We start from the raw sequence: 22,265 nt of genomic DNA, 5'->3' as shown, positions 1-22,265 counted from the left end.
TGCCTCGCATAACTCAACCGATAATCTCAGCAGTCAATTAAATTTTAAATGCTTCTCCATTAAATACTTATTTTACCACAGTAAATAATTTAACATATTTCCATTTAATAGTGTCTCACATCACAAAGTTTTCAATCTTCTTTTTCAATAAAGTCACATCAGCCTATTGAAACTCAAATAAAGAACCTTTGCTTAAAGACTTTTTGGCTAGTGTGTTTGCTGCTGGTAACTCTGCACATGCACTTCCATTTACCATCTGAGTAATATGTAAAAATAGAAGAGAAATAAATTTTAAAAAGTCAACCAACAAACCTGAAAACTGAAAAGAGATAAAACTGAAATGCACTGACATTTTAACAAATCCTTGCATCAATTTCTATCCTGAGTTCCTATCCAAAATGTGTATCTACTTATTGTCGCAATTGGTAATGAGCAGTGTAATTCAAGTCACAGAATTACTCTAATAAACTCAAATAACTTCCCAGAACAATCTTCTTCAGTCTTGAATCTTTCTATGCTTGATCTTACCAAAAAATGCTCTTCATTTTCTGTTGATTTTGAACAAGGGAGCCTTGCTGTAACATAAATACCATTGAAAAGCTGGTGTTCACTAGGAGTTGCTTTTCATAAACAGGCTGAAAGCTGAGCTTACCCTCTGCAATCCAAAATCTGCCAGGTGACTTTGGTGATAAACTGGGAATTGATTAGAAAAATATTTAGGGAGGGATGGGAAGAGGATTTTTCTCTGTCCTTTTTTTTTTTTTTTTTTTTTTCTTTTTCTGGAGGGTTTAAAACGAAAAACAGCTTAAATTTTGCATTGAGTGTCTAAAATCTATAGCAAGTACTAACGACAGAAGAAAGGACTATAAAATAGGCAAGCTGAAGATGAAAAGACACGACTGTATATATGGTACTGTGAATAACATCCATTTAGAAAGGTTGGCCTTAAACAAAGGGATGCATGTTGTGTGTGTCGATGTCTGTGTATGCCACAGGACAGGGCCAAGCCAGCCCAGAGGATCGTTCGTGTCGTGCCTTGTCCAGAGCGGATCAGGATAACCAATTTTTATTGGCACCACCCTTGCCTGTTGAATGACTCCAGGACAAAGATAAACCTTTTCCTGTCCTTTTTCCTTGTTTGTGCAGCTGAACTCGGACATCTGAAACCTGGACAACACAGCACTGCAAAAATGATAGCGCATTGCCCTGCTAGCTTGGATTTGATGGCGGCACGCAGGACAGCACCGTGCCCATCAAGAAGCCTGCTAACATCTGTGGGTCTTGGCCTGCATAAAACTTACAAGTCAGGCTGGGAAAGGTGAACACCAAAAAGTTGTTTGTGCTGGTTGTTAACAAACTGACAAGCTTTTACAATTATGTAAATGGACTGAAATGTATTCTATAGACAAAGATGTGCTGCAAATTCATTGCATATGTTTATCTCATTAATTTCATAGCATGAGTTATGTTTTCTGAACATCATTCATGAACATAAACTGCTTATCCCTCCATCATTATTGTCTTGCTCCCTTTTTTGTTACAGGCTTCGCTGGCCTGAGATTATCATAAACTCTTTAGAGCAGGGATATGTATTTGGACAGCATCCAGCATGGTGAGACCTGCTCTGGACTGGGGCATTGTCACTGTGAAAACAATACTCAATAGCAATCATATGCAACATATGGAAAATTATGATAAGAATGCCTTTAAAGCCTTTTAATTAGATATGATTATGAGTATACTGTTGTCCTGTAGAAAACGTCATTGAAGCCCATGAGAAACTTCATGCGTTATATACCAGCTTAAAGGAAACTTGCTTATTTCTAATTAGTTTGTATTAATTGAAAGTTTTTAATAAGTTAGTCCTGCATTAAGAGAAAATCTTTATGTTAGCATTCATAGCTGTCATTCGTAGGTATTCTCCTATGGAATAATTGCAGATGTATAGAAATTAATGTTCTTCATACTTCGAAGCACTTAATTTGCATTTTGACTTGGTCCTTATAGATAAAGCAGAGGAATTGAATAGCAGGGATGAAAGGATTTTTTTGGAAAATGACATACTTCAACCTCTCGCTTTCCCAGCAGAAGGGGTGTTTGAACAGACTACATCCCTGTCTGAACCCGACCAGCGCTGCTGAGCAGAACCTGGGAATTTCAAGCACTTAACGATGTGCATCAAGCAGCAGCGTGTCGCAGCAGCAGACTGCTCCTCTGCACTTTCTACACTTACCAAACACTTTGCAGTAGTTGGGGTGGAAGGTCACAGAGACATCAGCAATATTATTGAAAAAAACCCCACAAAACTATAGATTTCTTTTTAATTTTATTTCAGATTCACTGACGTTGGCCAAAGCAGCACTTTGGAGACGGACAGGTTGGCTTACTGGACCGTATCCTGTCTCTACAACCAACCACTGGGACCTCTTTAAAAGCAGCCGCAGAGGCCTCGTGTTGTGGTTGAAGATGCTAAGGTTCATTTTCATTTGGTTGCACAGACATTAGCATTTCAGTTCACCCCGGGGTACCCTTGGAGTGAAGCCTGTGTCTGGGTGGTGGGGTTTTTTCCCAATAGATATTTTCTGTTTTGGTCACGCTTTGGCCAGCTGGGGGTGGGTGGGGGGAGTTTCACACTAACAGGAAAAGGAAAGCTCATTTGACTCTGCTTTTGTATGAGTAAAAACGACTTTGCATGGTGGAAAATGCCAGCTGAGGAGTATAAAAAGGGCAGAGCGAGGAAGCAGCTTGTGACAGATGTTGCTTCTGTAAAGACAGAAAAATCCTGAGGTTGCTCAGAAAGTAAAGCTGATGAGTAAACACTGCTAATAAGTAAAGTAAATAAGTATTTGACTAGATAGGAGTAAACAAGCTTTACAGGATAATCCGAGACAAATTTTTAAATAGTTTCTGTGTGCATTTTGGTATGCAAGAGGGAAACAGGAGAGAGCTGGCTTATACTGGGTCTAAACGTAGCTCTTGATTCAAGCCACCATGTCCTTGGGGCTCTCACGCATCCCCACCCTCAATGCCAGCCCTTGTGCAGACCATGCCATACAGACGGACGTGGCTCCTTCAGCCACTGCTCTTCGGTTCCTCCTGTGTGCTGGCTGCAGCGCCTGCTCAGCTTCCCCCAGATGTCGTGAGGGCACAGGGCAGGGGACAGAGGCTAATGTCCCTCTCGGTTTTGCTGTCTGTCAGAGGCACATAAAACAAACTGGTGAAAACCCGGTGCCGGTTGTCCTGAGCGTTCACTTCTTGGCCATGAACCTCCCCGTTTTAGTGAAGAGATGTACTGGTGGGACAGGAGGAGGCTGTGTCCTTAATGTGGGTTAAGACAACAGAGCAGGGCAGTACACCTTTTCCAGTGTATTAAAAATGTGTATAAACTGTTTATCACTTGTTTCAGCAGCTCTGACCTCTAACTCTGCATTGCACCATACCCCACCTGAGCAAGGGGCACCGCGTCCCACGCTGGCGGTGGCTTGTGCCCCTCCACCCCCCCGCAGGGTCACCCGAGGAGCAGCACAGCCAGATCCAGCCCACAGCAGCAGCCAAGGCAGCTCCATCCTTACATCAGCCACCTCGCTGTTTCTCTTTTTCTGGCGGTGCCAAGCTGCCTCTATCAGATCCCAAGTGCCAAACCCAATTTTTGAGATATTTCCATCTCTCTAATTAATTAAGAACAACTTCTGCAACACTGGCATGCTCCTGTTCACTCACGAGAAAAGCCAGCCCTTCTCTCCTGAGCGGAGTTGTTTAACAGAGCTGTTCCCCCTGAGATGGCGAGGAGATCCCCAGGCCAACCTGTGCACCGGCACGCCGTGATGGTGGTGGTGGTGTCACCTGTGCACCCATGGGCACCCTGCTCTTGCCAGACCCCTCCAGTGTAGCTGAGGCCAGACGGCGGTTTCAGAGCCAGGGGAATGGCCTTGGTTGGGCTTCCTAAATAACCCCCAACTCATGAGAGGGACTTTTGGTTTGGTGGCATAAAATACATTACATTGAAAGCGAGGGAAAGGCAAATAGGCCCCAAATGAGCAAACAAGAAGCGAATGACAGGGAATAGCAGCCAGAAGTGAAGCTACAAGCGGTGCGGGGTGTGTTCAGTGGTGGGGTCACCTTCGTTGCCACTTGCCTTCGTGGCCTCCTGTCACCTCGTCACGCACAAAACAGGTTTCTTCCAGCAGTTTTTAACATGCACCAAATAGAAATGCAGAAGCTTCGCAGGGCACATCCAAACTAAATAAAACCTCACAGAGGGTGTTAAATTAAAACCAAACATGTGAGATACGAGCCTTTTAGCCGAGCACGAAGCGGGGAAGCTCCTGCTCTGTACTGCAGCCTAGCAGCATGAGCAGTGATGTTTCAAGTCGCCGTAGGTGGACACACGCCTGAGGCTTCCAGCCCCCTGCGACCCCCTGAGATGTACAGAGACACCTGCACTAAATATGGAATAGGAAAACTCGCAGGCTGCAAAAAATCCCTCACTTCTGGGCTGCGATAGTCCACGTGCTGCCCACTGAGCCGCTGCATACACCACGGAGGGAGAACGGTTCGCTGCTGCTTGAAGTGCCTCCGTTTCATACGCTTTTCTTTCCGTGACTTCCTCCTGTTCAGCATTCACACAGTGCCCATTAAAGGAAAATGGTGGATTTAGGATTTTGGTGGTTTGGGGTTCATTTTCTTTTTGCTTACACATAAAATAACCGTAATAGTCTTTAAAAGCTGTTATTCCCCATGCTGGGAAAACACTCTTTAGCCACCTGCTGTAAAAAGCATGTTTCAAAGACAACATTTTCTTTAAGAGCAGCAACCCTCGCTGCTTGGTGGGTTTGGGCTGTGCAGCTGGAGCACTGCGTTCATCCTCCTGCTGACCCTCCGTGGGTACCTGCCCTCGGGCACCCGTGTCCCTCCTTGCAGCTGGAAGCTGCTGGGCTCCCACAGGCTGTGAGCCCTGAGGTTGGCGGGTGGGACAGCCCCGGGCACAGAGCAGCTCTGGCACCTGGCAGGAGGTGCCACTGTAAGCCCTTAGGAAATTCAGCCATAACAGAAGGTTTTGGAGTGGGCTTTAATGTATTTATTTATGTATGTAAAAATTTAATGGAGTGGGCTGGGTTTAATCCGCTCTGAGCTCACGAAGATCCTGGTGCCCCGGGTGGCACAGAGCCCGACCTTTCCTGGGGGGCTGTAAGTACGATGGTCTCTGCTGCAGCACGTCAGCGCTGGCTTATTGTCGCAGGCTTCACAGAGGGAGGACTGAGCAAGCAAATGCATTTTGAAACAAATTTGCTTTGTATGAAGAGCTGCTGATTTTAAAATTGTAATATCTTAGCTATTTATTTGTTCAAATGCCCTATGCACTTTATTTAAAACTCTGTCTGTGGCTTGTAAGATTTTATTTAATGTTTGTTCAGAGAAGCAGACTAGAATGATCAACTCCCAACTTGGGTTTTCCTTTTTGTTATCCCATACATAATGGGAAAAAGAACCAATCAAGAGACAAGTATTAAAGTTTTTGGGGCAAATAGCTTCTTGGAAGAGACTTCATACCTGTCTCACTCTAATTGCAATGTTGTGATTGACGCAAATCAGGTATAAAGTTATAAAATTTAAGTATAAATATTCACTTTTTTTTTTTAATGACACAGTCGTAAGCAAAGGGAATGATTTCGTTAAATTACTGCATGCTGCTACGGTATGGATTCCCAGTGAAACAGGGTCTGGGACTGTAGTTTGTACCGACAAGAAGCGAGCAAAGTGCTGAGCACTCCTCCATGTCACCTCTGTGCTGTGGGTGGCCCTACTTCTGGCCCTTCAGCCTTCCAGGACACAGAAGGGAATGCTGCGGAAACACACCGGCTGTCTTCCAGTGTGGGAGGTTTTGCGCTGATTTTACAAACAAAACTTTGGAAAGAAATTTTTGCATTTGGTTTGTCATGTCCCACCTGGGTTGCCCCTTGCACCGAAGGGTTCTTCTCTGTTCTTCTCCCATGATGCTCAGAAAACAGTAAGTCGTTACTCAAATCGTTGCTATTCAAACCTCTTACTTGACATTAAGAAATTACATCTAGATATTCTGCTGAAGTAAATTTTAAATGTCTACATCAGCCCACCTCCTTAGCTGTGAGCCCAACAGGTCACGTCCCAGGTCAGAGGAGCAGAGGGGGTCAGTGTAGTCTCACCAGGGCATTTTTGTTGCATTTGTAACACGCTGGGCCCTATTATCCTTATGGGCATTGGTGGGCACATTACGATTCTCAGCAGTTATTAATTTTTATAGGAAGGAGAATGTGTGGAAGAAGGTCAAAGAAGATTAATAAGAGACAAAATGTCTAATAACTACACAATATTAGACAAAAATAGGAGAATGATCACTGCTCATACTGTGCTGCTTGATCTTATTACCCTGCATTAGCAGAATCCATAATTTACAACTTTAATATACTCCCAACCTCTTTGGGCCAAGATATACATTGCCGTTGTTTTTATTAGCTACATAATAGGAAGATGCTTTCTGCAACATAATTACCCTGCATAAGCAAACACCTAATAACTTCGAGGGAAATTTTTATGAGTGACTAAAAGGGACAAATTCAGACAAACTACAACCTTGAGACAGTGTGTTTTCACCTTCAGGTTTCCAGTGTCATAGATATTGTTCTCAAGTAGAGGCCACTCTGCCTTGGAACAGATGTTGAAGGGATGGAAGGCTTTAAGTACCAAAGTTCAGATGTTATCCTCTGCAAATTGTATTAACCACAAATTTGTTTTGAAAGCCCAGAAGGATTTTGGAGGAAAAAAAAAAAAAAAAAAAAAAGAGCTACAGCACAGTTCCTAAATACACTAAATGGGACTCGGAAGACTTTGTGTAATATTCCCAGCTCTGCCTATAAATTCAGAGCATGATTTAAGTACTCACGGAATTTCAGAGAAAACTAAACCTTTACTATACGCTTCCACAGGACGACTTAGAGAATCCCAACATAGGTAGGACTTCATTACCTTACTGGGATTTCTAGGATAATTACATGGAACTAATTACAGCTGTAACTCCTGTTAAACTCTATAAAACTTTCCCTCCAGAGTTACTCCCTCTCTCAGGTGAATGCTTTCAGTCAATCCTCTTTATTTTATGAAGCCAGATTTTCAGCTCGTCTGAGGCTCTCCTTTTCTGTCTCCAGGTGAATGAAACAAAAAACTGCAACAAAATAAAACGTAAACAGGCAGCTTTTGCACTCCCAGCCAAATCATGTGGATAGCTTTCTTGGGGTAAGTATCCAACAGTCGTCTTTGTACCCCCAGTCAGCTGGACTAACATGACCCAAAGATTCTGGGTCACGTTTCAGCTGATTTGATACACTTGGATGCTGTTTTGTGGAGGCAGATTATATCCACAATCATAAACCAGCCATTCTGTAGGACATTCTGCAACTTCATATTTTCACCCTTCCCAGCTGTTTCAAATATCTGTAACCTGGTGGTGCTGCTGACTGTTTTTGCAATTCTTAACTGGTGTGAACTCTTAGCATTATAACATTTAATTAACAAATAGTATCACATTATTTGCTTAAGCAGTGAGCCACTTACAATTCTACTGTTTCTCCTCACTCCTGCACCTTAAGTCTCTTAACTCAGCTCGTCTTAGCACCTTCATCTAGAAAATGTCAGTGTGCTTCTTTTCAGAGCTAACGTTACAGAAGTAATGGGATGCTAACACGTCAGGGAGATTTTTGCATGTTGTCCTTGGCTGTTCCACTCCAATCTAGTCTTAATTTCAACCATTTAAGCTGCTACTGCCCTCTTCTTATTTTGCTGGATAGCCTATATCTCACCACTCTGAATATGTTAACTCTTTTCCTCTTGTATACATAGCAAACTTGGATGATATATATTCATTTTAAGGCATTTCTAGCCTAATCCATCCATCTACCTATCGTCTCTTCCACAATGCAGAGCCATAGCACTGGCACTCATCCAGTGAGTGGTGCTGATAGTGGCTGCTGAAGCTTAATATACCTAAACAAGCTTTGTTCTCTGCTGCAAAGTCACCTTGCTGTGTCCTCTCTCTCCCCTTCTTTTTATCTTCTGGGATGCCAACAAATAATTCCTGCTTTTCCATGCTGACCAATATAATTGCATTCTTTCCTTGGTACCTCTGTTTTCTCTTCTGCTGTTCTTAGGTTATGTATTTTGAGGGGGTTAGAAGTCACTTGTGTGTGTGGTTAGAGCCCTTCAGCCAGCTGCAAGACAAACACTGCTACTGCCAATAATAACTGTCCTAGAGAACTCCTGTTCCATATGTTAGATGGGGGGGGGGGGGTGTGTAAAGTGGGACAATTTAGGAAAATATGCCAAACTGCAACACATAGACACCCACAACAACCACGTACGTAATTCCATTTGGGCCGCTGTAAATTCTGTAGGTGCTTTGGAACGCATCGCCCACAGGCACTGATCGACCTTTACCTGTCCGTGCATTTCCAGCACGTATGGTAGGAAGCGTGTGGGAACTGCACCGTTAAATAGACCGAAAACCCTGGGCAGGCAGTCAAAAGCTGGAGAGCCAGGTTATATGTTACCGAACTGCTCTTTTTGTTCCTTTACGCTTCACACAGCTTATTAACTCCTGATTATTGCCTTAAGGTACAGTGGCTTAAGTTATTAGTTAATCTAGGGATATCTGGCAGTTTTCTCTCCTTTTATACAGCCTATACATTTCTTCACATCCTTCCTCCTCTCCCTCAAGCTGTAGCTCAGGTGCTGGATGCACCAGCCACCCCCTCCCCAGCATCGCTGCTGCAGGAGCTGCGCTGGGGGGTTAGGGCAGGGAGGCAGGGAGCCGCAGCGGGAATGGGTCTGCTGCCTGGCCACCAAGGGCAGCAGGTCTGTCCCTCTTTCCCCTCACAGCCCTATGAGTCTGGGGCTCTTTCTGCCCCAGGCACAGCTCCTTCTCTCCCAGGCAGTGCAGGGTAAGGGGTTAAGCAGCAGCCAGCCTCAGGGCTGCAGCAATCTGCTCACCACCTGCCGCCGTGAGGTTGGTGTTGGCTCCCTGGCAGCCCAGGGGAAGGGGAGGCGAGCGGTGCTGTAGGCAGGCAGCAGGCATGTGCCGCAGCAAGCCTGGCCCAGGCTGCAGGGCTGGAGCAGGAGAAGGACGTGGCAGAGGAGCCCAAACCCCAGAGGGCAGGCAGCAGCGGCAGTGCCAACTGGGCTGCGCAGGGAGGCAGAGCTGGAACCGCCGGGCGGGGGGCCAAAGCCGGTGGGCACCTTCACCAGGGGCAGAGGGAGGGAGAAACAACAGGATTTTCTGGTAACTGTGCAAAGCCTCGGCAGGAAAAATCATTCCCTTGTTAGCAAAGGCTGGGGGTTGTGTGCGCAGGGGTAACGCTCCGTAGCCTTTGGTACTGGGTAATGAAGGCTCTGGCTGCTTTGTGCTGGCTGACAAATCAGCCTGGATTTAAGGATAACTAAGGAGGGTCAGCAAAGATTACAAAACAATCATATTATTCAGTTTATGGAAAGAAAAGTACGTGGTAGACGCTAGTCATGTCACTTCATGCTGCTGCCCTGAAATGCATTTAGTAGCAGCTGAAGAGATCAGCACAGGAAAGGTTATGCATAATACGTATAGTTCAATTTCCATGCATTGTTTAACTTACTAAATCTAATTCACTTTTCCACCCACTACTTAATTTAATTTCCGTGCGTATAATGACTGGAATACAGCCTCATCATGCTGGAGGCTAGCAGAAAGACCAGGTAGAGGTCAGGTGAATGTCTGAAAAACAAAACAAATTACAGAGAACACTGATTGCTTTATTACAGGTTTTATCATCTTGTTTGTAGAAGGAGTAACTTTTGAAGTGATTGTTGACGATTTCGCATCTTTTCACATTTTTGGAGTGACAGAGCAGGTGTCATGATAGAAGACAGCCATAACCCCTGTGTGTCCTTGCCGATTTCAATGTTTAATTGGTGATAAGCAGAGTAATTAAAACTGAGAAAAGAACTGCAGGTAAATCATTTGCACTGAGTCATATCGTACAAATATTTTCCTTTTGGGGCTTGAGCTAGGCTGAGTTTGGGCTCTGCCAGAAATCTAGTTTGTATGTTTTTGTTATGGTGGTGATGGTTTGGTTTTGTGTGTGTGAGAAAGAAAGCATAAGAGAATCCAGGATGGGCTGCGTTTGGTTCTTTTTGGTGTTTTAGGAGTTGTTTTTTGTTTTGCAAAGTTTGGGGAAGAAATCAATTAAGGCATTTTTAGGTTTTTAGATCTAAAGATGTACTTTTCCCAGTTCAAGAGGTAGCTGTCAAATTTCTCACCCTGATGTATTCTGACACAACTAGGAAAACCAAAGAATAGGGAATACCACCATGGACCTTTTAACAAAAAATGTAAACTAGTTAATGGTTACTAATATAAAAGTTTGATGTTGGTAATATTCAATAACACATTTGACTAATCCTTGGAGTGAGTGGGTTTGCACCATGGTTTGAATGTCCAGAATATGCACAGTGAGAGACTGTAAAATAAGTATTTGAAGGTTTTGCTTTAGTTCCGTAACTCCCATAAAATGAGAGGGGGGGTTGTTGGTGTTTTTTTTGGCTATGGGTAGTGATTGTATGTATTTGCATAGGTTGTATGTGTGCATAGCAGATTGTCTCTGAGTATCTTGGTGCTTTAAAATGGCATGATAGCATGATGATGAAGGTAACCAAAGACAGGAAGTTTTTTCCCCTTGACTTCATTTTCTGCAGGCACGCAGCACCAGCCACGTCTCCCCTCCCTGGTAGACCTGGTAGATCTGGGGATGCTGCACCAGCCAAAGCTCAGAGGCGCTGGGGGCTGGCCAAGGACCCCGCACGCCTCCCTCATCGGGAGTGTAAAGCAGCCCATAAGCTTTCAGAGCAAATAAACATCATCTCAGGATTGTTCATCGTAGGCCTGCACTGTCTCAGGGGGAACGCATCACCCGAGAGGCTCCTCTCTGTGATACACCACCCCATACATCAGCCCAAGAGCATCATACATTACCCGAGTGAGCTGTAGCTCTCACACTGCATTACACCAATCCATCACCAAAGCAAGCTGTTGCTCTAATGATGTATTAGTGTAATAATCTGAGCAAGGCAGACCAATGATATATTACTCAAAAGATGGCACCATTTATGGAAGCAAGGTTCCAGGAAGATATTCAGTATAATTACAGGCTTCTGGCTGACTTTTACTGGCAAGAAAGTCGGCCAATGTACCCAGCGCGTGATGGGAGCTGTTTCCCTAGCTTGGGTTGGACATGCCAGGACTGAAATAGGGTTTCTTTTAGCCTAGCAGTAAATGTTCACTCTTCCTTAGCCCTCGTGGCCAGTTTTTAATTCATCCTGGTCAGTTGGTAGAAAAATCCAGCTATCAGTTCCTGTGGGGACAGTCATTAGTACCTCAGAGCAATTCCTTTTTAGGGCTGTGGTCCTATTTCTGCTATTTTCTACATGTAGTTCCTCAGTTTTCTAATTTACATTACAACGATGGTGAATATTACCTGTAACCCATCCTCAGAAACAACCTTCATTTGTTCTGCTTTCGTGCTGGTTGGTGGCACTTTGGTACCCTCCTGGCGCAATGTCATTCGAGTCAGTAAATAGGGGCAGAGAGTAATTTTGTTCTCTGCATTTTTCATTGGTTAGAAGTCTTCTCATGATGGGAAGAAAACTTCTTGCCATATATTTCATATTTATAACGAGCACTATACTTGTACAGTTTGCCCTGGTAAATCCCAACTTTCTGAATCTTTACTCGTCTTGACGTTTTATAGCCGCAAATTAACCGTAACTCCTGAGAACAAAATTAAAGCATTCAAATAAAGAAAAAATATAGGTTGTAGAAAATTTAGAAATAGAAATTATCAAGTGAACAATGCTTCTTTTTATCTCTGACTTCTGTGAGTCAGTGAACCACATTTCTGACACAGACATGGGCTTATAGGGGTTCACATACAGCAGTGTGAGGAGAAAAATAGAGCTGGGGCATCACTTCTCTGTTGAAGGGCAACAACATACTTAAAAAGCCTGGGGGTGGGTTTGTTCTTTTGATTCTTAAAGTTTTTTCCAAATAAATGTATGAACGTGTGTTTAACATTATAGCGTCTATAACAATAAATAATACCACTAGTGCTTCTAGTCAAGGTCTCAAAGTGACTTTACAGGCAATTAATCTGCTGAGGTTCTAAGTGTTAGTGCCATCCTTTACACAGATGAGATCCAAAGGAAAAAGGGCCTAATTGGCTGATGCAAACCCCTTAAAGGAAATGGGACGTGGGATCTGTGACTTTGAGTTGGGTTTCAGTGACTCGTGCAAGATCACGGAGCAAAAGGTGGCCAGCAGAAGGCAGGTCCCCAGCCCACCGCCCTGCGATGCCCCTCTCTGAAGTGCCCAGCCCTTCCCCCAGCCCACCTTTCTGTTGGGCTCTGGCGCAGCACAACAAATCGCTCGTACAAAGATGGGAAGAGTGTAGATTTGTCACTGTGGGGAAGGGCAGGTGGTGTTCTGAAGGAAAAAAATAGCCTTTGGGGAGCTTGGGAGTGAGAACTTGAGCTTTGTGTAACATCAGGAACATATTGCACCTGATGCACAAACATTTTTCTCAGAGGTAATGTCCTTGACTCCTTTTCTGTGAAAAATGCTTTGGTGAACAATTCATCTTGCAGTTTCCTACCAGTTATACTGTATAGAGCAAAACATGATCTAAAATAAATAAATCTGATATGCCATAAAGCACAGATACACTCTTCCTTTTCAAAGGGAAATCACAGACTTGTTGAGCCATGAATATGATTTCAAGTTGACTTTTTCCCACTGGATTCTTTGCAGGAATTGCGGTAATTACAATATGCATCAAATCAACATGCTCTTCCCTCTGGATTGGTCTTTATTATTTTTATTTGTGGTTTTGCACTGCAGTGTATAATAAGGTGTCTAGAAAAAAAAGGCTGGAGAGAGAAAAGACTGGGGGTTTTGGCATTATTAGCAAATTCAGAGTTAGGATATACTGTAACGAACAGTACAAAGACTGTCGGTTTGGTCGTTGTGGTTAAGGTGCTGAACCTAGAGCATGCTTTATAATGCCAGTATACGAGGAACACACCGACAGCACAGGAAACTAATGTTGGCTGCAAGGCTTCTCTTTTCTAGACCAATTTTCTGTGAGTATGATACATCTCTGTACTTGTAGAGGAATGAAGCTGGGCTAATTAGCATTGATGATATACAGCTGTGGGGTGGCTTCAGGGGCGGTGGGTTGGCTGATGTAGATGAGGTGCCGGTGTGGCTGGTTAAGTTAAGTGGTTGGGAGCCAGTGAAGGGGGAGCAGCCGAGGAAGAAGCAAGAGAAGGGAGAACACACGGCCTGGATGAGGTGAGACAAGGAGAAGGCAGCAGAGGGACTGTATGAAGAGTGTGGTGGTATGAGATGGTAAAAGGCCTTGTTGCAGCTTGATAGTTTGGAGAGCGCTGTGACACGTCCTGTAAGTGCTTCTAGACTGTCAGTTGTATCAGTTGCTTGTTATAATTTTTCTACTTTTGGATTTTTACCCTGTGCATTCCTTAGGCGGTTATAGCTGTTTACAGTGTGTAAAACAAGTGCAACGTATTATGCCAAAATTCTCCTTTCATTTAGGCTTGGTTCAGCATCAAACACCTTTGCAGAGTAGCAAAGCCAGTTTTGCAGGAAAATGAATCCCACTTACACTGTATCAAATACAAAGCAGCCACTAGGAGGAAGGTCATGAGCATCAATATTAACAATACTCTATCAATGAAATGAGGTTGGATCTTCTTTCAGCTGTTGATTTGTTTTTATAGCAGTTGAAAAATGAAGGGTTAAAGGTGAGTAGTTGAAAGTACAAACACTTTATAGCTGTTTTTTTGTAAGATCTCAGGTGACCAGCAAAATCCTTATGAAATTTGACCCAGTCTGGGCAAAACAGGTTAGTCTGGGCTTGAAACAACTGCCAGAGGTAGTAAATTCAAATGCAATTCATGATACTAATGAAAGTGGACTTCAAAGAACCATAAATAATCAGTAGAAAATGAAACTGTCTCTCCTGTCTTATAGCTCAAGCTGCCCAAGAAGGAAGCCAACGCTCAGCTGTTAACACCTTTTCCTCCAAGAGACCCGAGAAGTGTTCCCAAAGGACAGGTAACAGCCCAAGGAGTGGCGGTAAAGACAGCTCTGCTCTGAGTTTCTCCATATTGTCCTTCAGCAGATCACGCACACTTCTGGGCAGATCCTGCCCCTAGATGGTGAAGGGATCAGCAGGAAAAGATGGAGCACCAAGGATGCTCAAGGCTTGTCTAGTGGGGTAGACAAGGGTAACCATAACCTTTTCCTCCACATACTCCCTGAGCACCAGCTGCAGGAAGGAGATTGGTATTGTATATATAAAATCACCAGAAAGAATTTTTCTTTTATTTTGCTGATATTTGGGTAGAAATCAGAAAGGCGGACAAGCTGGCATCCCTGGCTGAGCAGACGTCCAGCTCTCGGCATTGCCCAGCTCCCAGCTAGCAACCCGCCTCCTTCTTCTACTCTTTGATAGATGGGCTTCTTGGCCAGGGAAACAAATGGGTTTTCTCCTTCGTCCAGCATAGCAAGCTCAGCCAATCTGAAAATAAAGCACAGAGCATGATGCAAACACTCATAAAGACTTTGAAAAGCAAAGCAAGTTTTCAAGGAGACACTCTCTGCAATGTCTTTCCATTAAATGTGCATTTCGCAGTAATGAATAGCCTACTTAATAAGGAATGGAAAAAAACAGCCCTCAATGATCGATAGTAGGTTCCCTTGTGTTCTGTTGCAGCGTCACATGATGCTCCACCAGCACTGCCCCCCTGACACCGCTGCAGCCACCCAGTGTTTGGTGCCGCTCCGTGCAGTCCAGGTGAGCAGTGCGAAAGGAGATGCTCCTCGGGAAAGGGAGTAATTCACTTGGTAATCTGTGTAGACCACTTCCTGAAAAAATACCCGTAACCATTTCGCTTTACAGTGTTCAAACAAGGTTTTATAGAAGTGTATATATAGATATGTAGCTATATATCATATATATATATGAGCGTACCCTTCTATAAGCATCACAAGCATGATGCTCACTGTTCTGCGTGGTGTGCAGTATTTTCCTTTGGGCAAAGCCACCAAGAGATGGGCACAGTGACACCAGAAGACAGGGTTGGACGTTTTGTGAAAAATGGGGGGTGGGGTGGGGTGGTGTTTACTAAATGTGGAAAAGAAACCCTTCAGCTTCTCTGTTCTTGCACTCACAAACACATCAAGCGTCCTGTTGCTGCAGCCCCACAAAACCTACCGCTGAAATCAGTTTTGCATTTAGATGCTAATGTGTGAAAGATTTGTGCTGTTATTTGGGCCACATATTCATAAACAAGCAGTTTCTTTACGTATAATTAATGAATTTATTCCCATGAAATTCTTAAAATGTTATTTCTCTACATTTTTTCCTCAGTAAAAAGCAGAGGTTACGCTGCCAGAATTCAACAAACCAAAACCAGTTAATATCAACAGGCAAGAACACCAGCAAATCGGAAGGGCCTCTCATACCAGAGCCTTGATGAGCTGCAGTAAAATAGGAAATAGAAATACAATATTCAGAACTTTAAAATATTCGTATGTCTTTTTTTATATAACCTTTCCTTTTTACACCACATGTTTTCTAAGTCTGGCAGGTGAGGAAATATGAGAGTTGAAAAATAACATCCTGTTGTGTCTGAAAAAGTTATTTTAGGTCACTTTAGATATTTCTGAAAGGCATAAATTTCATTTTTTTTTTTAGGTCATAGTATTTATGCTGGCTGGAGTTATAGGTGGAAATAGGTAGAACATAGTACCAGTAACATGTCAAAGCAGTCTAGAATGGGTGGTCTGAAAAACATACTGCACAGAAAGAATACCTAACCACAACACATTTTAATAAAAACCCCAGCTATCTAGGATGGAAGAAAAAGTATTTAACAGGCAAAAGAAGACAAATAATTTAACATATTTTCCACTTCTTTTTCTTAGACAGGTTTGTCTGGCAGGCAGTTCATACACCAGTCACAGGGGAAGGCTGGAGCGTACGGAGAGCTGCCTCCTGGAGCCTTTCTCGTGTTCAAACCGCTGGTGAGTGCTTTTGGTTATGTTTGCTCCTTAATGATGCTGCAGGGAATTTGTTTTTCACTACACTCTCTTCTGAATTTCAGGTCTTGATTGCAGGCCATTTTAATGGGAGCGGGGAATTTTTTTTAAAAAAATTACCGAAGTCTGAGTAGTGATGCAGAAGGAAAACTTAATGAAGAAATGTACCATCTTTACCATGCTGCGAGGATATCAGTACTACTTTGGGCTTAAGCTTGTCAGGCTAGAATCTTTTACTCAGAAAGGAGAAAAACTGCACTCTTTTATATATAAAAGCAAAAATTTATATATGCAATACATAAATTTATAAGGGATAGTTTCTATATGCCTTTGGTAAACTCCAGAAATGCTAAACCAAAATATTACTCGTGCCTCTTTCTTTCTTTTTTCCTTAAAAAGGAAAGATTAATCCTTTCTCAGCTTAGAAAAGAAGGAGCTGCCTACTGAGGAATTTAAAAACACTGGCGAAGACAGATGTGAGCATGTTATGTGCGGTGTTTGTTGCTACAGGCCATGTCTTTTCCCTACAGCACCCCCCACATGCCCACAGTTTTCTGTAGTTGCAGCTACCGCTTTGTTTTCAAAATTAATTTCACTTCTGCTAGTTTAAGATAAATCTTTGAAGAGTTTTATAGGTATTAAATATGAGCTTAAATGTGAGAAATGCCCTGCAGACAGGTCGTGAGCAGTGGGTTGACTTGCTGGGAAAGTTATACGTCCATCCCACTTTGGGGGCTTCACACCGCCTCTGGATTTTGCATCTCCATCCAGGAGCAGCAGAAAAGAAGTGCCTGGTAGCCCAGAAGGTGACAGAAATCTGTGCCCTGCCAGGAGGTACCAGCATCGCAGAACAGGTCTGTGTCTGAACCATGCAGAGCACTCGCAACCGCTCTGCCCCAGAGCTTGTGTCCCCTTGCCCGTGGGGTCTCGCATGGCCGGCGGTGCTGAGCAGCTGCCCAAGGAAGCCAGTGCTGTTTGCTGCTCAGCGCTGGGGTAGTAGGACCCCCGGCACTGGAGAAGCCTGGCAGTGGGCCAGATGATCTGCTTATGACGATTGCTTCAGGCAGGAACTTCAGTCATTCATACGTGTTAAATAACTAAGCTACTTTGCTGGGCTCTACCATTTGCAGCTGCTGATGCCAAAACCTTCTGTATTTGAGAAGCCTTGGGGGAGAAAGGCTGTGAGAGGCCAGGGGAGAGGCTCATCACCTGGCTCACCTTGACTTCAAGTTAATTGCAGAGCGTGGAGCAGTGCTACAAACCTACCCTCTTATTGGGAAGTATTATAGCAGCTCCCAGCAGCTGAAGGGGCCAACAAGAAAGCTGGAGAGGGGCTTTTAACAAGAGCCTGTAGTGATAGGAGAAGGGGGAATGGCCTTAAGCTGGGAGAGGGGAGATGCAGATGAGCTGTGAGGCAGAAATTGTTCCCCGTGAGGGCGGCGAGGCGCTGGCCCAGGCTGCCCAGAGCAGCTGTGGGTGCCCCATCCCTGGCAGTGCTCAAGGCCAGGCTGGATGGGGCTGGGAGCAGCCTGGGCTGGGGGGAGGGGGCCCTGCCCGGGGCACGGGGTGGGACTGGGTGGGCTTTGAGGTCCCTTCCAACATAAACCATTCTGTGGTACCATCATCCTCATGGCCCCTTGCAGGATCTGCTCATACACCCTCAGCTGACATCCCACATCCTCCCATCAGCTCTTTGCCAGTGGGTTCAGCAAATTGTAGTCCCATTTTCATAAAGTATGAATAGTTAAATACAAATATAACTACACACCTGCATGTCATTACACCAGTGTCTGAAGTGGTCTGGAGATGCTGAGCCTCTTTCCACAGCAGAGACCTCACTTTGCACACCGTAGTGTCTCTTCTCCATCTGGGGTATGCAGGTGCATATGAATTTCAAATCACTTGGAGGTTTGTTTTTTTTTTTAAATGAAAGAGAAAATCTTAGTCTTCATTTATTTTTTTTTAAACTGCAGAAGTTTCTAAAAGAACATTCTGGACTTAAAAACCTTGTCATGAGATAAGAATTGTTCTTACAATTTTTGTTGATAGGTGGGCAGGCAGAAAAGCAACTGATTGTATTAAATATTGAAAGGCAAACTCTGATAAAGGTAGAAAAAATAATGGATGAAATCCAACCAATAAATTTTCATGAACAATCAGAAGTGCATATAAATGAAATGATTTAGCCAGGTAATGTGTGTAATTTCAAGTAATCAGGATATGACACCTAAGGAGCTGGATTTGATGCCAGAACCTTTGGTGTATGCAAATTCTGTTATTTTGAGACACAAAAGAGAGAAGAATGCATGTGACATTTCTTGTGTGAAGTCATTCTTACACACATGGTCATGCAAAAGGATTGGCTGATATGTCAGAAGTTAGATATTAAAATAAATTAGAATATAGTGTGTAATTTAAATATGGCAAACTCCAGTGGTTTTGTCTGTCTTATTGGCTGCTTTTGAGGAGACTTTTTTCAGGATTAAACCGTAATTGCTGTGATTATTTGAATTCTAATTTTAGAGTTAATTTAGTTAATTGCCACAGACTAATTGCTTCAAGTTTGATTGACCTGAAAAATGTCCATTTGCTAGGTAATAACTGTCATGCCAAATGAGCGTAGGTGTGTTGAATTCAAAATAATATTTGGATTACTATTCGTGATATTTGCTGGATTCCTTTGTTTTGCTGAACTCTGGATACTTCTTAGGTCACTTGCTGTTTGTAATTTCTCACCATGTGTTTAGATTTCACTTTCTACCACTTGATTTTTTATTTATTTATTTTAAATGAGGGGAGTTTATTCTAACATCTGGTGTTTTAGGAGGAATCACAGACTGATGTTTTTGGTGCAAACAACCCACATGTCAATCAGCTTTGCCAGAAAAGTATCGAATCCTTTGTTGGAGTGAATTACTGTGTTTAAGCTCCCAACCTTCAGGCTTACTTTAACTATTCTGAGTAGACAATAAACAGGGACTTTATTCCCACTTGATGCAGAGAAGTGATTCCCATTGCCATCACCAAAAGCCATGGGATAACAGCTGGTGCTACAAGGAGGAATCGCGCTGCCCCAAATTCCTGACATCCAGGTTGTCAGCGGCAAGCTCTACCGCTGGAAACTGGGGGGTCTTCACAGTCACAGTTTCAGAAAATGTAAGGGCTCAGCATTGCCTGGTAGTAAAATATAATCTAGGACCTAATGTATTTTGGGAGTTGCCTTCTCTTCCGCTGTTGTTTTAGAGCGTGGAGTGGTTTTCAAGATACTAATTTTAAGTGGGTTTCAAGATACTAATTTCAAGATACTAATTTTCCAATAAACTTGGAAAAGTCCTGGCACTGGCACAGTCTGTCCTGAGTTCTCAAGCAGTTTGTTTTTCATTGATCCTGATTTCAGAAAGAGTGCTGTTCCTCTTCTGCTTTCTACCCTCTTTGTTTGAAATGGTTGCTGTAACCTGCTGGTCTTGAGATGTCGATTTCTGGCTCTGCCTTTGCACGGTTGCGCCTACTGTGACCTTTTATTTCACCTTGTGCATGGAACAAGGCACCAAAATGCCAATCATATGCAATGTTAAACAGGCATCATACCCACTGCAGCTAGAAGACATCCACAGCCTACTGCCTACAATTTAAATGCAAAAACCAGTGAACCAAATGATACCAAGGGACAGTCGGTACACCTTTAGGCAGTATCCTAACGATGACCAAGCATAGGTTTCTGCTTAGACTTCTCCCAGATCAGTTCCCATGTATTGCCACATAGACATACAGGCACGCCACTGCATTTTTAAAATAAATAAAACATGATAGTTGAAAAACACTTTGCACGAACCACTTCAGGAAGATACAGCAAACCACACATAGCAAGAAATGGGAAAGGAAGCCAGGCCCAAGTGATATCGTCTTGGAAGAGAAATTGAAGCAGTGGTTCAATGCAGTTATAAGGGCGAGGATGAGCAGACTGGACTTGAACAGTTTTTTACCCACCCCACCATCGTGTACACTGACACCTAGGAGCAGGCCAGGCCTGGCAATGCGTATGCTGCTGTGTGCATTGCCTTTAGTAGCTGATTAAACGCTGTAATTTGGTGGGAATTCACTATCCAACTTGCAAACATCACTGACAATAGCATAGCATACACTAGAATAGAACAGAATAGAATACAGCACAATAGAACGTTTCATTTGGAAGGGATCTACAGTGGTCATCTAGTCCAACTGCCTGACCACTTCATGGTTGACCAAGCTAACGCATGTTATTAAGGGCATTTTCCAAATGCTTCTTAAACATTGGCAGACTTGGGGCACCAGCCACCTTTCCAGGAGGCCTTTTCCAGTGTTTGACCACCCTCTCGGTAAAGCAATGCTTCTTAATGTCCAGTCTGAACCTCTCCTGGCACAACTTTGAACCATTCCCACACATCCTGTCCCTGGATCCCAGGGAGAAGAGCTCAGCATCTCCCTTCCCGCGTCCCCTCCTCGGGAAGCGGCAGAGAGCAATGACAGGAAGAAACACTTCTGTCTTTGGTGCTCGCCTGCCAGGGCAGCTCGTTTCTGGGCTGTAAGGCACGTAGCTGAGGGGTCAGAGCGGCAGCGGCCGGGGGGATGTGGGCAGCCTCCAGCCGCAGCGCGGTGCGGGCAGGGCAGGCAGCAGCGCGGGCGGGTGCCGCTAGGTGGCGCTGCCGCCCCGCAGTTAGCCGGGGCTGCGCGGCTGCCGCTTTGAGCCGAAACCCGTTTTTGGCGGATAACTCGCCCTGTTTGTCATCCCCCGGGAACACGGCGTTGGGTGATGAACCACTCGGTGATGCCCGGGTGATGGGCGGTGGGCGATGGAGCGCACGATGGTAAGAAAAGAGGCTGGCACGGGTCCTGGCAAGGACCGCAGCGTTTTAAACATCTATCTGGGACCCAACAACGCTGCATGGCTGCCCCTTGGTCATGCCATCGCAACACGTTCCTCACGTGTGAGTTCAGGTGGAATAGAAAGTTGTAAAAAGCTCCGCTCTCTAACAAGAAGTATTTTTCCTGCGGGTTAGGATGTCATAAAGGAGTTGTTAGGTTTGGGTGTTTACCAGGGATTGGGGCTTCCTAGTAAAAGGGCTTCTGAGAAGCAAAAAGAAGTCGGCATTACAAATATATTATGCTTAATTTCATGTTCTCGGGCGTCAGCTCAGCTGAGAAGGGGAGAATTTAATGAGCTCTCTGTAGACTTGTAAATTTGTACATTTAGAAAATACATGAAATAAATTCTCTTGTTTACGTGGTAGATGTCTAAAACTTACAGGAAAACTTAGCCAGCCCACACTGAAGTTTGCCACAAGGCACTAGGCTAGTACAAACACCATCACTCTGCAGGTCTGCTTCAGCCTGATGGATGCAAACACACGTTCCGCCTTTCCCTGGGGTTGCAGCTGTAGCTGGCACACAGGCAGGCAGTGAGCAGACGAGCAGTGCCACGGAAAACAAACCAGCCTTCCTGAGGAACAGCAGCCTCCACGGGCAGCCCCGCCGGTGATACCTGGAGGTCGGTTTGCTGCTGGATGTCTCTGGGTAATTAACAAGTGCAAAGAAATAACTTGTCAGTTTAATGTTTGGGGTTGTTTCCTGCACTCATTTCATTGAAATGGAAAGAATATCGTCACTCACGCTTCTGAAATTTGAAGACAGATCTGCTAAAAACATGCCTAAAGTAACTGGTATTCAGATTAATACCCTGTCAGTGGTATGAATCAGCTATTTCTAATTTTGCAATGTGCATATAGGAACACTCACTGCACATGTGACATAAGTAAGACAATGCTTTTCAATTCCTTTTTTTCCCACACAGTGAAGATGCAAATGCCTGTGATTCCTGGCGACTGGTTTGCTTTTCTTGAGCATTTTCCAAAAGCTCGGGCAAACAAGTGCACCTCGCTGCACGGCCTGAAGTTCAGCGGGTTACTAAACCTTCTCTAGCATGGTATCGTGGCACGGTGAAGGGCCAGGGCAGGGGCTGCTGGCAAAGCCGTGCTGCCGCCGCGCTGCCCTGCTGCTGGGTACAGCCCGGGAGCAGCTTCTGGGGCGGCCCCGAGATGGTGGCTAAAGACAA

This window comes from Falco rusticolus, chromosome 9 (assembly GCF_015220075.1).
Source record: "Falco rusticolus isolate bFalRus1 chromosome 9, bFalRus1.pri, whole genome shotgun sequence".
Lineage (NCBI taxonomy): Eukaryota > Metazoa > Chordata > Aves > Falconiformes > Falconidae > Falco > Falco rusticolus.
Note: the sequence above shows the minus strand (reverse complement) of the source record.